We start from the raw sequence: 17,478 nt of genomic DNA, 5'->3' as shown, positions 1-17,478 counted from the left end.
GATTCCAGTCATCTGATTCTTTGCCATGTAGCCATTAAATTGTATTAAAAAAGATACTAATGCTTTCTTTAATACCAAATCTAATTGACACATTTTTATCTTTATTTTCCTTGATCGTTGATCTGCATCTAAAATTTTCTTCCCTTGGTTTCTGTGACTTCATGCTCTTGTTCTATACCTCATTTTTTTGTTTGCTCTTTCACAGACTCCATTGTCAGCTTTTGTTCTTTTATATTTCATTTATATGTTGGTCTTCATACTGTACACATAGTCCCTGAACAACTTCTTTCTTTTATTCTTTTAGATCCGATTATGTATCTTAACTCCAGTGTAAGTCTCACTCTTGAATTTGCTTTATAACCAACCCCCATCAGCATCCTCTACTTATATTTCCAAGAATACCTTAGAATTGAAACGAAAATAAAAACTCTTTATCTTCTCCCCTTCTTCAACAGTTTCTGCTTTAATTGTCTATCCAATTATCTAAACCAGCATCCTGGGATCTAGCCCTAACATATTCCTCTAATGCCTCATATCCAATCAATTTCCAAGCCCTCTTGGTTTCATCACCCAAACATCTCTTGAATGCGATGTGTTACTCTACAATGTCAATCACAGCCTAAGTCAAACTATCATCATATCTCATATAAATTATGAATTTTGTGTTTTAACTGGTCTCCTGGTTTCAACTTTGTTTGCCTCTGGTATATTTTTTCACACAGCAACCAGGGTTATTTTTCTCAAGCAGAGTTCTGATTAGATCACTCCTATGCTTAAAATAATTCAATGGCTCTTCTGGTATTTAAGCTAAAATATCATCTCCTTAGCAGAGCTCACACTCTTTCACAATTTGACCCCCATCGAACTCTACTGACTCAGCTTTCACCGCTTCCCATCCACACTCTATTTCCCAATCAATCTGAACTATGTGCAATTTCCAGGATGTACAGTTCTATCTCATGTCTCCAGGTTCTATCTCAATGCCCCATTCTCAAAGAATGGAACACTCTTGAACTTTTTTTTGCCATGCTATCTTCTATTTATTCTTTAATTCTCAGTTCAGATACCATCTACCCTAGACATCTTTTTCTGGGTAAGGACTGCCACAGTACTCTGTATTTATTTCTATCACAGTGCTTGTCCTACTATTGTAATAATTGGTTACTTGCCTACTCTTACACTAGTGGAAATTCTTGAGGGCAAATTTAAAATGCTGTGCCTAATTGATCTCCATATTGCTGTCCAGACCCACAGACGATCAAGGAATGTTTAAAGAAGGAAGTTAGAAAATCAGAAGGAAGGAAGAAAAGAAAGAAGGAAGGGAGAAAGGGAGAGAGGGAGAGAGGGAAAGGATGAAGGAAAAAAAAAAAGAAAGCAAAGAAGGAAGTACATGCCCTTTAAGATTACAGCTATGTAAAGGTGCATTATACTAACAGATATTTTGTTCCGGGTATGAGATTATGGGTGATTCACTCCTAGTTATGAAACTGTGTTTAAAGTTGTTATACTGTTTCAATAATTAAAATATTACTGATTTTTGTTCTACAAGTATGTGACAGGTACTCCTGGTATGACAGAGACTGCTCTCTGTTCTTCAAAAGGTGTTTCTTCTTCTTCTTCTTCTAGGCGCAGGCCTAGACTGGGTTTCATAACCTTCCTCTCTGCCAATAGGGCCATAGGACCAAGTTCCAGCAAAGAGACTATGAACAGTAGTGACATGTACCACTTCAGGATTTGATCCTCAAAGTCCTTTCACAGTGATCCTCTGCTCTTTCTTCCTGTCTGGAAGGTGGCCAGAGAGAGCATCATGAACCTAAAGGAGGGGAGAAATACAATTTAAAAAAGTGCAAGTCTTTGAGTGATTGCTTGAAAAGTCTCCCTACCAGAAACATTCAAGTGGGCTTTATTTGGGTGAGATTGAATTTCTATTGAGTGAAATTATTGAAGTTTGAGAATTTATCTATATGGTAGTTAAGCTAAAATAATATACTTGGTGAACAGTTTAACATGGGACCACCTAGATACTGAGATGACCTTGATTTATAATTGGTTTGTTGTAGAGCACATGGGAAGCTGATATCACCAAACCTGATTCCTACAGCTATGGAAGGATGAAATTTATCAGTTAGTAAAAATAATTCTATCATGAACAGTTTGAACGTAAGGGAATACTAGATACAATATTGTCCATCCCTCCATATTACACATGGGAACTCGGAGGTGCAGAAAGGGAAAGCTGAGTCATGTGTTGCGAAGTCACGCTCCGCTTTCAACTTTCCCAACCACATGTCAGGATGCCTTGTCTGGGACAACTCACAGTTCATTGATTGTCCAGATAGCAACATGTGTGCTCTGGCTGCCTAGACGTGACACTCCCTTTCAAGCCTTCATGGGCACTCTTCCTGAAACTGACTCTGTGGTTGAGGAGGATCACCGTCTCAGAGAGAGGAGAATAGTTCTTTGACCAAGAGCATTCAAGGAGCTGAAATTCCCTGCTAGAACATTTAGAACACTTAGTCCTCAGCCAAGAGGGTTCTTGTGACCTTGGACTAAGAGCAAACTTGCTTAACCAGATATGAAAAAATAAAATAGTATGAGGTAAAAATGAATTAATTAATTTTGTTATATTGTATTTTAAAATTTCTGTTTAGTAAAGAATGCTGTCGATTTTATTAACCAATGACAGACTGGAAGATGATTGTGGAAAGATATAATCCCTTATTCATTTCTGGTAGAAGTGTAAAATGAGATGCCATTTGGGGTTATCTGATTTAGAAATATCTGGGAGTGTGCATGGAAGTTACATATGTGCACACTCTATGATTCATCCATACCACAAAGAAAATTTCTACATAGGTCTACAAGAGGTTGAGTAGAAGAACAGAAGGCATTTATCTGTCCATTGCTAGAAGAATAAAAGTAAAATGGGAAGGATGAATACTGTAATAAAAGGAACCACTCAGAATTTATCAGAACATTGATGATCTGCATAGTACAACATAAATAAATAGAAAACAAGCAAGCAAATCACTGAGGGAATTAAGTACAAAACTAAGCTGTATATTTTGTGTAAACAGATATATGTATGTATACATATCCACATATATATCTGCATATAATGTACACTTAAAAACATACAAAATAGCATAAGGTTATTTTTCCTTTTCATCAATAAAATGTTCAGCCATAGAAAAATATACAGCATTTAACCAAAAGCTTATAAATGTTTCCCTTGGTTTAAAAAATAAAACATTTCAAATAAAATTCAACCCCATAAGTAATTGAACATTAAACCTCCAAGAACATATTCTCTTATCTCTGGCAAGGTTTAAAATTAGTCTGCCCTTGCTTATACTTTTATGCTCCTCCTACATATGTATTTGTGCAGAAACAATATACAGTATTATTTTATATGTTTAAAGCTTTCTAAAAAAGATATACTGCATGAATCCTTTTGCAACCAGCTTGATTTATTTAACATTGTGTTTTTGAGTTTTCTCTCTGTTGTTGTTAGTACATATAATATGTTTATTTGACTGTACAGTATTTCATTGTGTGAATATACTACCTAGTATTTTCCTTGTCATGACGGGCAGATCATTTCAATTTTTTGACATTACAAGTCATTTTGAAATGAGCATTTTTGCATGTGTCTTCTTGTTCACATGTGTATGACTTCACCTATGGTATAATACTAAATCTGAAATTCCTATAACAGTAGTGTTTGCATTTATCTAGATATTGTCAAATGAGTCTCCAAAGTGGTGACTCCAATTATATTCTCACTGCTACTGCATGGATGTACCTGCTCCTTTTTCTTTACTGACATCTCTGCTAACATGTGGCACATTCAGATAATATTGTTAGTTGTTGCCTTATAAAATTTATTTATCTGATGAATACGAAAAGTTTCATCAGATAAATTCTGAGGTTTTTTCGTCAAAAAAATTCTGAGGTTGAGAATCTTAACATGTATTTATTTACACTTTGGGGTTTACTTCTTCATATCTTTTTTTTGTTTTTCAATTTTCATCTATTTTCTTATTGATTTATAGTAATTCCATATACACTACTGAATGCTAATCCTTTGTCAGTTTTGTGCACAGCAAATATGCTTCCTGATCTGTGGGTTATCTTTTCCATTTGTTTGTGTTTTTGGTGCAGAATTTTTTTAATTAAAATGTTGAGATCCATCTTTTCTTTATGTTCACGTGGTTCTTGATGTATTTGAAAAAGCATTCTCCAATATCGAGGTCATAAAGATATTTGCTATATTTTCTGCTAAACATTTTAAAATTTTACTTTTTACAATTATATCTTTAACCGACTGGAATTGATCTGTTTTTACAGTATAAAGATGGGATTCGATTTTTTTTTCATATGGATAAGCTATTATGTCGGAACCATTTACTGGAATGATCCCTTCTTCCCAACTGCTTTGTAATGCCAGCTCTGTTGCACGTCAATTTTCCATCTGATCAGTATGTTTTCATTGTCTACCATGTATTCAACTGTGTTCTAAGCCCTAGTTACATATCAGTATCAAAATAATTACACCTGATTCTCATTCTGCATTTCCATCCTGTTTCTTAGAGTTGATATCACTGTGTCTAAAACACTGTTTAATGACTATAAGGTTTATTTGGTCATGTTATCTAATAAAAAAGTTCCTCTCCTCTTATTCCTCTTTTTTTCAAATTATTCTGCCATTCTTGCTGCTCTTATCAAAATACACATATATCTAAAATATTCATATATATGAGTACAAATATAATTTCTATAACAAACCTGTGTCTTAGGTTGTTTTCCCCAAAAGCAGAGCCTGAGAAGAATTCTTGTTGGAGTGTTCTCTTAAGAAAAGAAGAATGAGATAAGCAAGAAGCAAGGTAGATGGAATACTATCCAGCTGTAAAAAAGAATGAAATAATGTCCTTTGCAGCAACATGGATGTAGCTGGAGGTCATTATCCTAAGCAAATTATTAACACAGTGACAGAAAACCAAATACAGCATGTTCTCACTTATAAGTATGAGCTAAATATTGGGTACTCATGGATATAGACTTGGGAACAATAGACACTGGGAACTACTAGAGGAGGTAGGTAGAAGTGGGGACAAGGGGCGAAAAACCAATTGTTGTGTACTTTGCTCAATAACTGGTGACAGGATCATTTGTACCACAAACCTCAGCACCACACAATATACCCCTGTAACAAATCTGCACATGTACTTCCTGAATATAAAATAAAAGTTGAAATTATTGTTTTAAAGAAGCAAGGTAGGGGTGTCTCTCATACAGCTAAGGGCAATAATTCAGTAAAGGGGATTATCGGGGGTCTTACCAGTCAACATTCACGGCAGTTAGGGGATGTGGTGGGGCACCTGCGTTATCCACCATAATCTGTAGCACTATTTTTTAAGAATAAAAATATGCTCCAAAACATGTAGATTTTACACATTATGGATAACCTGATGGGGGAGAGATGGAGTTAGAAATGGGTGAAAATTAAAAAAAAAAAACTAAAAGAATTTTCCTCTAGATTGTTGAATGATGAAGTTCTATTGCACATTTCTGTATCTGTGACACAATAAAATATTGATATAAATAAATACGTAGTGATGAAAAAAATACACAATTCCATCCCCAAACACACTCTTACCCTTTAAAAACACTGCTTTGCCAAAACTGAGGAAGCCTTGTGAATAGCTATGGTCTATAATTTAGGAGGTTTTTGTTGAGCTTTTGTAAGTCTCTACTAATGAGTCAGTGTTCAGCCACTGTTCAGTTGTAGCTTTTAATTGCAAACTTTAGGACACTGTAAATTACGGGTATATGAAGCCAAATTCACTAAAACCCAATGCATGCTGATGGGCTTAGTTATTTTTTCCCAGTGTGGACTTATGTTCAACCTCAACTCTTACATATATTTGCATTGTGAAGAAGAAAAAATTTTGCATTTTGATTTATTGATGCTTAAGTCCACAGGCACATTGTTTGCTAAGGCTTGCCTGATATTCAGGCTGTCTCAGGAGTAGTATTTTTCTATGCTTGCTATCTTGCAAACAGAATAAAATTTATGTTACACAGTTTAACCATTTTGTCTTGTTTCCTGATCATCCAAATGCAGAGTTACCTTACTATAATATCCAGGCTAATATTGTTATCCTCACTACCTCACTTGAAACACACAAATCAGACTCCAGTCTAACTTTTATAAAGGTAGACTAGAATCAGGAGTCCAGCAATATTGTGGAAGCAATTAGCATACATCTCTATCACAATGCAGCATCCAGTATCCAGTACCCAATATACCGCAATATCCAATGCAGTATTTCAATGTCTAAAAGAAAAGGAAATCTAGAAACCATGAGTAAAATTAATGAAACAATAAGCCCTATAGATGTCGCTGTAGAAGTCTGGTGTGTAGCATGAAATATCCAGACCTCAGAGGGAAGGGCTGGGGGTCTTGGTGCTCCTCAGAAACAGAACGCTTAGCTTTTGGCTCGAATTTACCAGAGGATGAGCTGAGCAGCTCTGCTCAGAACCAGAATCATATAAGGATTGTACCTAAGTGACAGGAAGAAGAGAATACTTATACTCTCTCCCCAGGACAATAAGAAATGAAAAGTAAACATGCTTCTGCCTAGGGCTTTGGGTGGGTAAAAATGTCTTCTATATCTCCTGTGGAATTAAACTCATAAACCTGCTTCATGTATGCAAATGAAATCAAAAGTCTGTCTAATCCTATGAATAAAAAATAATTCACAAATAAAAAAGATTAAATCTAGCTCCAAACTAAACTCGTAGGCTATCTAATAAAAATAAATCAAAGCAATTCATATCAACAATTATAAAAATTAGAATGTATAATATGTCTATAGACAAAAATAGCCTCTGCTGAAGATGTGCTTACATAAAATAAGAAAATAATATACCATGAGAGAGAGTCAGAAGACATAACAAACTGGAAATTAAATAGAAAAAGGAAGCACAAAGGAAGTATATGAAGAAAATCAATATAAGAGATCAAATTAATTAAATAAAAAACAAAATATGATCAAGAGGACTGACAACAAAAATTTATACTTTAAATAGAGTACAAAATTGATTTAAAAATTTGTTAATACTAATGAATAGAAAAAAGAGAGGACAAATTTCCAAAATCAGAAATAAAAAATAAAAAGGCATCAAATTTAAAAATAAAGGATATTATGGTCAACTTTTGGAAAATAAATGTAAAAATTTGAATAAAATCAAAAAGTCTTAAAAAATTTATTACAACTGACCTAAGATCAAAGAAAATATAAATTGTCCTTTCTCTATTAAAAAACTGCATTCTTAAAAAAACACATAAAAACCTCTTCACAAATAAAAGAGCAGTTTCAGATGGCTTCAAAGGACAAGATTGGCAAACTTTAATAAAAGAATAACACCAAGCTTATAAAAATCTTTCTAAAGAAATAAAAAAGTCAGAGCACTGACTATTTTATTTTAAGAAACCAGAGTTAACATGGTATTTAAACATGATGAAAGCATTATAAGAAAAGAAATGTACTGGACAATCCACTTATAAACAAAAATGAAAACTCTTAAAGATAATATCTGTTAAAAAGTCAGTAATACATAAAAATTATAACATACTATGTCCAATTTAGGTTTATTTCTGGATTGCAATTTCATTCAGTATTCAAAAATTAATCAACATATCTTGTTAATGGAATAAAGGATAAAAGTATATTATCTCAATAAATACCTAAGTATAATTTGATAAAATTCAACCTCTATTGATGACAAAAATTAAAAAGAATTTGAAAATCTAGAATATAAAGAGTTTTCTTAATCTTTTAAAAAAATCATCTGGTGTTTTAGCAACCAGAATGTTAGCTCTCGTGTGTCCATTCAATTTTATACTGATTTTATCACATTTCTGTGTGATAAAATAAGGCAAGAAAATGAAAACAAATGTATATGAATCAGAAAGTGACAAATAAAACTAATTATTTGTAGATAATATGAAATTTTAAAGTATAATTACTAATTGCAAAATCTATGAAGAATAGAGTAGGAAAATAAATTTCATGATATTCATATAATGGAATATCACATGACTAGACAAAATGAATGAACTAAGACTTTACATAAAAACAGAGTTGACTCCTTTATAAATACATTGTTGAGTAAATAAACCAGAAGTAAGAAAGTCTGTATAATTCTGTCTATAAAATTTCAAAAGTTGCCAGGACTAACTTGTGATGGTAAAAGTCTGGATAGTGGTATAATTGAGGAAAAAGAAAAGTGTAATGATTGAGAGGGGACATGAAGGAGGATCATGGGTTCTATTAACATTTCTTGGAAAACGCAGTGATCATGCCAATCTGTTCATTTATAGTTATTCACAAGGTATATTCTTATCATTTGTTTACTTTTCTGTGTAATAGAATATGTTTTTAATTTTTTGAGTTTATATCAAACAAGGCACAGAACAGATATTAAAATACTACTTTCTGTGTAAGAAAGGATGAGAAATTAATACCTGTTTATGTAATCTATCTACACACACAAAACAGGAAGCAATGCACAATTGTTATTTTTAAGAGAACAGAGTTAAAATAAAATTCTCACAGTATAATTTGTATACACTTCTGATTTTGAACCAAATAAATATTTCACATATTTAAAAATAGGCTTGAAAAAGTAAGCCTTAAAAATAAAAAAATCAACTGAAACAGACTTTCTTCTTTTGTTAGCATTTAGAAAATAGAACAAAACCATTGTTTGTACACTATCAACCAAAACAAACTGGTTAAGCAAAAAAATTGTAGGTTTTATTTTTTTTTTCACCAAAGCCTATCAGAAACTTATTAGTGTAAATACACTGCATTCCAGAAAAAAAGATACACATATTATAGAATAAAAGAGACCGATGGCTCATGGGGAAGTGTGAAGAGGAAAATTTCATCACTGGTGAGTTTTAAGAGAAACTTTAAGAACTTTTACAAACTTGCCAGGGCCCAGCGTGAGCCTGCATGATGGTGTGAAATTCTGAGGCACCTGGGCTACAGAACAAGTCTGCCCCACACACCAATTCTTTCCCAAGTGTCTTCACTGAGTGCTCCTGGGTAGTGTGTGTCAGTGGCAATGCAGGGCAGTTGCTGAGACGCCATTGAGGTGCATGGTCCCTCCCGCAAGGGCAAGGCAAGAATACTCCGTAAGCAGAGAGGCAGGAAGGGAGCTGAGAGACATGGATTTATCAAGGCAGCCAGGCTTTCAACAACTGAACAGCTGAGGGCAGAGAAAGAGCTGGGAGAAACTATAGTTGGATATTTTTACACTCCTCTCTGAGTAATTGATAGAATAAGTGTATAAAAAAGTAGCAAAATACAGAATTTGAAAAACATTGTCATGGAATTTGACCTAATTGGTGTTTATAGAACACTTCACCTCAAAACTGCAGAATACCCATTATTTTCAATTGCATATAGAGCAGTCACCAAGATAGACCAATATTCTGGGTCACAAAGCAAGTTTTAATCAATATAAAAGAATGGAATCATGCAGAATATATATATTCTCCCACTTCAATGCAAACCGAAAATAAAATGCTAAGCCCCCCACCCCGACCATCTGAATGGATGCCTCCCTTAGGCCAAAGATATTACAAATTTAACCTAAAAAATGTGTTCAGGCCATGATAGAAGGGGCAGTTGGACATGCTTCATTATACCCTCCCCAGTTTTGCCATTCAGGAAAAGCCAGCCAACATTAACATCAACACAGATCTTAAATCTGATCAGACAATCTATTCTCTTTGAAGCCTGCTACTTGGAGGCTTCAACTGCATGATAAAACCTTGTTCTCCACAACCCCTTATCATAACCAAGATATTCCTTTCTATTGATAATAACTCTTTCAACCAACTGCCAATCAGAAAATTTTTGAATCCACCTATGATCTGGAAGCTCCCACAAATCCCCACACCCCACCAGATTGGTTAGATCTAGAAGTTGTCCCACCTTTCTAGATTGAGCCAATATAAATCTTACATGTATTTGATTGATGTCTCATGTCTCCCTAAAATGTATAAAACTAGGCTGTGCCACAACCACCTTGGGCACATGTTCTCAGGATCTCCTAAGAGTTGTGTCTCAGGTCATTGGTCACTCATATTTGGCTCAGAATAAATCTCTTCAAATATTTTACAGAGTTTGACTCTTTTGTAGACAATAAGGATTTTAAATAAGAAATCAGTAGCATTAAGGTATCCAGAAAATTCCCAAATATTTGACAATTTAGTAATACCACTTGAAATAACACATCAAACAGGGTATTAAAAAAAGTAAAAAGTATTTCAGTCTAAGTTATAACTAAAACACAACATATCTAATTGTGCGGCTTATAGCTAAAGAAGTTCTTAGAGGAAATTAAATGGCTTTAAATGATTGTATTAGAAAATAATAAAGGTCTTAACCAAATTATCTTAGTTTCCAACTTGAGAAAATAGAAGTAAAGCAAATTAAATCAAAAATAAGTAGAAAAAATTAATAAATGTTGGAATCAATAGAAAAATGACAAACAAAAAATTGATAACTCAAAACTTTGAAAATAATTTAAAAAATTAGTTAAAATCTGGCAATATTAGTTAAGATACAGTGAGAAAATGCAAATATCTAGCAACAGAAATAAAATAAGAAACATAATTATAAATTTACAAACATTGAAAAGATAATAAGGGAATAGCATGAAGAATTTAGTGATAATAAATTCTTTGACATAAATTAAGTGAACAAACCCTTGAAGAGTAAAACTTACCACAGTTGATACAAGAAGAAATATAAAATCAAAAAATCCCAATATTTACTAAAAAATTCAACTCATACTAAAAAATATTTCCACAAAGAATATTCTAGGCCCAGATGACTTCTTAACAATTCCATGAAACTTTGATAGAGATAATGTGAATTCTACACAAATGTTTTCAGAATAAATAAAAAATTCTGCACAATTTTTTGTAGTACTAAAAAGGAGTAAATGGTTATTCTAACACATTTTGTGAAACTTATAAAATACTGATATTAGTACCTGACAAAGACATTGGAAGAAAAAGTTACAGATCAATATCTCTCATGAACATGGACACAAAATCCTTAATAAAATGTTAGTAAACCTTTCCCAGCAATATATAAAAAGAATAATAAGTCATGACCAAATAGAATTTCTCTCAGGAATGCAAGGTTGTTTTAACATCTGTGAATCAGGCAATGTAATTCACCACATCACCAGAATGAAGAGAAAAAAATGATCATTTCAGTAAATGCAGAAAATCATTTGATTAAATTTACAGCCCCTTCATAATAGCTTTCAGGAAACTAGGAACATAAAAGAAATTCCATTCTGAATAAAGGACATTTACAAAACAAAAACAAAAAAAAGCATCTAGCTAACATCATTCTTAATGGTAGAATATTGAATGATTTTCCACTAAAATCAGAAAAAAGAACATATCTACTCTCTTAGTTTGTATTCAGTGTTGTACTGGAAGTCCAAACTACTGAAAAAATAAAGAAGGAAGGAAAGAAGGGAAAAGGAAATAAAGATTGGTTGGGAAAAAAAGAAATAAAACGTTGACTGTTATTACTTGTAATAATGACTGTGTATGTAAAATACTCAATGAAATCTACCAAAAACCTACTAGAAGTTAAAATTACATTTAGCAATTTTACAACAGGCAATGTCAATATACAAAAACCAATTAAATTTTTAATACTAACAAACAATTGGCAAAAAGTTATCAATAATATAACTGTATTACATAAAATAGGAAAAAATTAACAAGTAATATTCAAGTCTCATAAATTGAAGACTATAAAATATAACTTAAAAGTTAATATTACATCACTTTGCCATCAATATGAGAGCCTTATTTTGATATAGTTTCATATTTATCCTTGTCCTTTGCACTGTTATTGCCTATATATATGTATATACACACACACATACATACACACAGGTATATGATTATTGCTTTAGAAGTTATATCTTCTAAAGAAATTAAGAGAAAAAATTTGTATGGGCTGTCATATTTCTCCATATGTTTTTTTATTTCCTGGGCTCTTTATCTCTTTCTGTTAATCTGAATTTCCATATGGTATCAATTCTCTGCAGTCTGAAGCAATTTCTGTAGCTTTTTGTGTGAAGAGATGTAAAGACAAATTCTCCCAATTTCTTTCCCTGGAAATATTTTTATGCGTTCTGATATTGAAGAATAGTTTTTCTAGTTGTATAAGTTGTGTGTGTTTGTGTGTGTGCACTTATACACCCATGTACATTTCCTAGCATTTTAAAGGGGTCTTTTTCTATCTTCTGGCCTCCATTGTTTCTTCTCATAAGTCAGCTGTCATTCAAATTATTGTTTCCTTGCATGTAATGTACATTTTTTTTCTGGCTGCTTTACAGGATATTCTCCTCTCTCTCTCTCTCTCTTTCTCTCTCTCTTTCTGTCTTTCTCCCTCTCTCTCTCTCCCTCTCTCCTTCTTCCTCTCTCTCTCCCTCTCTCCTTCTTCCTCTCTCTCTCCCTCTCTCTCCCTTTCTCTCCCTACCCACTCTCTCTCTTTTTTGCAGCTGGACTACGATCTGAATAGATGTGGCATATTTATCCTACTCCTTAGTACTTGTCATTCTGAGGAGTCAACTGATTAACTAAAAGCTCAGGATTTTCAACAGGATCCTTTCACTCTAGCTGTTTGAACCACTCCCTTTGACTCTGGCCATTACATAGCCAAAGAAATCTCTATTCAACCCACAGTTGCCCAGCAACTTTTGTCTGCCTGACTGTGTTTCTGCATATCAGTAATTTAGTATTTGGCCAAAACCTTGAGACCTGCTGCTGATTTTTGAAGTTCCTTCTCTACACAGCTCCCTTTTCTCCAGTACACTGCTTTGCTGTCTCTAGCTGCCTCGAACTTTCAGATCCTCTGATTTCTGTAATCTCGGTTCCTCTAAGCCCCTGAACTTTCCTAGGTTGCTACTTCCCTGCAAAGCAGTGCAGAGTGTCCCTCTGCAAAATGCCAGGGCAATCACAGGGCTCACCTCATGTGTTTCCACCTATCTCAGGAAGCATATTGCTGTGTTGCAATGTGATTCCATAATCTAGAAGCTTTGCCTAATATACTTCTTTCCAATTTTTAATATTTATTTACAGCAAGAGGGATTATCTGGTACCAATTGCTCCATTATAGCAGAAGGAGAACTTTACAAATTTTTGTTTTTCAAGTTTTTAAACATTCAGAAATTGTGAAAGAATGTTAATAATTGTTAGCACTTTTCTACTTCTAAAAAATTCTTTTTGTGTACAATTTTTTACAATGACATTTTAAAATAAGTTGCAGGCATAATAATAATTCACTCATAAATGCTTATATATTTCCTCTGAATAAGGACCTTTTGACATAACTGTAATACCATTATTATACTTAAAATTAATAATAATCCCATAGTAACATATAGTATGCATTCTATATTCAGATTTACCCATTTGCCTTCAAATTGTCTCTGTAACTGATTTAATTGTTTAGGAATTACAGAAAGGCCTGTTTTACTTATTTAATTATTTATTCCGGATCCAAGGCCCAATCAAGGCTCATGCATTACAATGCATTTGTTCTTATTTTTCTATGATCTCTTTTAAACTAGAATAGTTTATTGTTTATTGTTTGTTTATTTGTTCCCTTTTAAAGAGTCAGGCAACCAGTCTTCTCATTGAATTTTCCACAATTTGGACTTTTCTGATTGTTTACTGATGCTATTGCTCAAAGCATTCCTCTATTTCTGAATTTCAATTAAATTTAACCTTAGGGCTAATGATTTATTTAGATTAAGATTAGATATTTTTGTCAAGAATACATCATAGGTGATATCATAACTTCAAATAACATCTTATCAGAAGTCAAAAATACCAGGATGTTTCACCATAAAGGATGCTAGTTTGGATCATTTGCTTAATGTAGTTAACACCATCTCTCCATTTTAAGATAATATTTTTCCCTTTATAATCAGGAAGTAACTGAGCAATAATATGTGTCACTGTGAATTTTTTTTCCAAACACATTTCACCCATGGGTTTTTGTACCCATTGCTAGTATTTTCTCGAGTAAGTTTTTATATTAGGAATTGCAAATTCGTGATTTTTAAATTATACATTGATTAGCTATCATTTTTGTAAATACTTTTTAAAATTTCCCGTAATTTCTATATTTAGAGAAATTGAAAGCTACTGAATAAGAATTAGAAAAATGTCATTTTAAAAATCAGCATTTACAGGTCATTTGTCCCTTTTGGAGGTATCATGTATAAAATTTTAAGGTTGGGTGTTATGAGGCCAAGGGGAAAGTTCCACTTAGCCCTCCGAAAGTTTGCTGAAAAGTCAACTTGCAAACAAATTTGTCTGATCATAGTTTTCTGTAACACAGGAGCCTTCAGAATAAAGGGCCAAAGATACAGGGAAATTGTCCATTTTTATGGTTAGGTTTAACAAAATGTGGACAGCTGTGTAGAAATATAACTGGACTAAAAGGGTATGATCTAATGCTAAGAGCCTGAATGGGGAGGCAAGTCCTGTCTGTCTAGATTCTTCTGGGCCTCTCTGCACAGCATTTCTACCTTCAAGGCATGGGACAGGACCTTCTCTGGAATGGGGTCTTTTGACTTACAGTGAAACATGGTAGATCACATAATTTCTTTATGGCCAGTTTTTACACAGAAAGGTGGAGGGAAAATTAGAGTAATATTTCTAGATTTCATGGCTGGCTTTGAGGAAAAGACGTTCTGATCTCTATGTCCCACCTCGGGGAGGAAGGATTCTGGCTTCCATGGCTAGCCTCGGGGGAGAATGAGGGGCCAGAGGTCGGGGAGAGACCTGTGCTTCTGAGGCTGCTTCTAAGGTCTTCATTTTGGGAGTTTGTTTCCTGAGTCCCAGCAGTGTGAAGGCCAGGCCAGTCTGGCTGGAGTTTCCTTCCTCAAAGGTGAGATGGTAGCTCCAGGCCTCTGAAGCTCCAAGAGCCATTGCCCGGGGCTCTCCCATGGTCTTTGCACTTCCCATGGAGCTGGTTCCGGAGAGGGCCTTTCCTTGTTAATTTGGTTAAAAATGGCGAATTTTCCAGTGGGGACATGTGGGCTTCTGGTTGCAGTGGAGACTAAGGGGTATGAATCCCCAACTGACTAAATGCTTGCCAACCAGCTTCTGTAAAAACAGATTTCATACCCAAGGGCACCTTGTCTTTTCGGGGCTGATTATCCTCTTTCAAGCCAAGGAGAAATAATCCCTGACAAGCACTCATCGGCATAGCTGCAGCACATCCTGTTCCATTTTATCTTTGCCTTATTTGCTTGGAATGGTCAATTCCCTCCTTAACAGAAATTGAAAGGAATCAATATCTTCCTTCTTAAAACCAAAACAAAAAACAAAATATCAGGTAAAAAGGTCAGCTCTTCTGAAAATTACTCAGCACCCTGAAGCTCAGACACCTTAAACTGGAGGAATGTCATCCTCAGCCATTTTTCCAGGCAGAAGGGACTCACCTGTCACTGTGAGAGAGGTGTGTAATGAGGCTTGGAGGAAAAGGGACAAGGAGCTAAAATTATAAAGCATTTTCTCTGAACTTGTTTGCACTGAAGCGTCTCCTTTAATAGTCATTTGCAATATTCTTATTATTTGTCTTGTTTTAAAAATTAAAAAAAAAAGAGAGAAATTGTTGACAGACCAGGTCACTCGCCCCAAGTTATATGGCTGGATGGCAGTGGAGTTACATTTGAAAATCAGGTAGCAGAGATAAGGAGCAGTGGGACTTCCAACCCTAGATTTTTCACAGCCCCACTGACAAAGACATTCTTTCAGTTCTATCTAACTCCTTACCCCTACCACCTGGTTTTCAAATGTAATGCCACTGCCTTCTAGCCATATAATTTGAGACAACTGACCTGATTGCTCAATAATTTCTCTCTTTTTTCTTATTTTTAAAACAAGATAAATAATAAGAATATTGCAAGTGACTATTAAACGAGACGCTACAGTACAAACAATTTCAGAGAGAATGCTCTATGATCTTAGTTCCTTGTCCCTTTTCCTCCAAACCTCATTATACACTTCACTCACAGTAACCATACAAAAGAGAAACCCCTATTCCTACTTCATATTTAAGGACACCATGGCTGAGAGAGCTAATTGCCTACAGTGACAGGCACTAAGTCACCTTGCCCTCTCTCCTGACCCTTGTCATGAGCCTCTGATGGACTCTGCACTGTTAACTCATTCCCAAATTACTACCTACTGAGGTATTTTCCAGAAGTAGGACCACCAGTGCTAAAACCAGGACAGTCTAGGGCAAACTAAGATGGCTTTTCACCCTAAATTCCCACTCCTGGACTAAACTATTATTCCTTTTTTTGTTTATTTTTTTCTTGCTGAGAGGGCATCACATTTACTCTACTGGTTTATCTCAATTAAGCCCTTATTCTGCCCAGAGATAATCCCTGCTACCTTCATACACTCCATCCTGATACCATCTTTGTGTCTTCCTGGTCCTCAGCCATGGTCTCATTTAATTTTGGGTTGTTTAAGCCAAAGAGGAAAATGGATATTTTTCCTGACACGTAGCAATCTCCTGTTAGATTCAAGACTGATTGACCTTGCTCTTTGATCTTCTTGAAACTTGTTTTCCCCAGCTTTGTTAAGGTATAATTGGCAGATAAATGTGTAAGGAAAATATGATATATGTGTACAATGGTATACTATTCACCCTTAAAAAGGAAGGAAATCTTGTCATTTGCAAAAACATGGATGAACCTGGAAGCTATGCTAAGTGAAGTAAGCTAGGCCCAGAAAGATCAATACCACATGATGTCACTTACATACGCAATCTGAAATTATGCTCTTTATGATTCCTCTTCATGAGAGGTTTCAAACCCAGGGGACCATGCACCCTAGCAATATGCATCATTACTCTCCTGATAGGCTTTGGGCCCCTGAATACTCAGTGCTCTGCTCTGACATTCCAGAATCTCACTTTGGTCTGGGACATTCCACACATCAGTGGACTGTCAGGCTATATGTCATTTGCTCAGATTTACTAATAAACCCTGAAAAAAAAAACACAAAAAAAAACACCAACACTGGAAGAACACACAGCACACACACACACATACACACACACACACAAAAGAAAGAAAGAAGAAAGAAAAAGAAGAAAGAAAGAAGAAAGAAAGAAAGAAAGAAAGAAAGGAAAGAAAGAAAGAAAGAAAGAAAGAAGGAAAGAAAGAAAGAAAGAAAGAAAGAAAGAAAGAAAGAAAGAAAGAAAGAAAGAAAGAAAGAAAGAAAAAAAGAAAGAAAGAAAGAGAGAGAGAAGAAAAACCTACTAGCAGTGCATGGAGCATGTGGGCCTTATATTTCGTATCAGCTGGGTTCATGTCACTTTGTGTGATTTTAGA

Source organism: Pongo pygmaeus, chromosome 8, assembly GCF_028885625.2.
Source record: "Pongo pygmaeus isolate AG05252 chromosome 8, NHGRI_mPonPyg2-v2.0_pri, whole genome shotgun sequence".
NCBI classification, from domain to species: domain Eukaryota; kingdom Metazoa; phylum Chordata; class Mammalia; order Primates; family Hominidae; genus Pongo; species Pongo pygmaeus.
The sequence above is the reverse complement of the archived record's forward strand: the minus strand, read 5'-3'. Positions refer to the sequence as shown.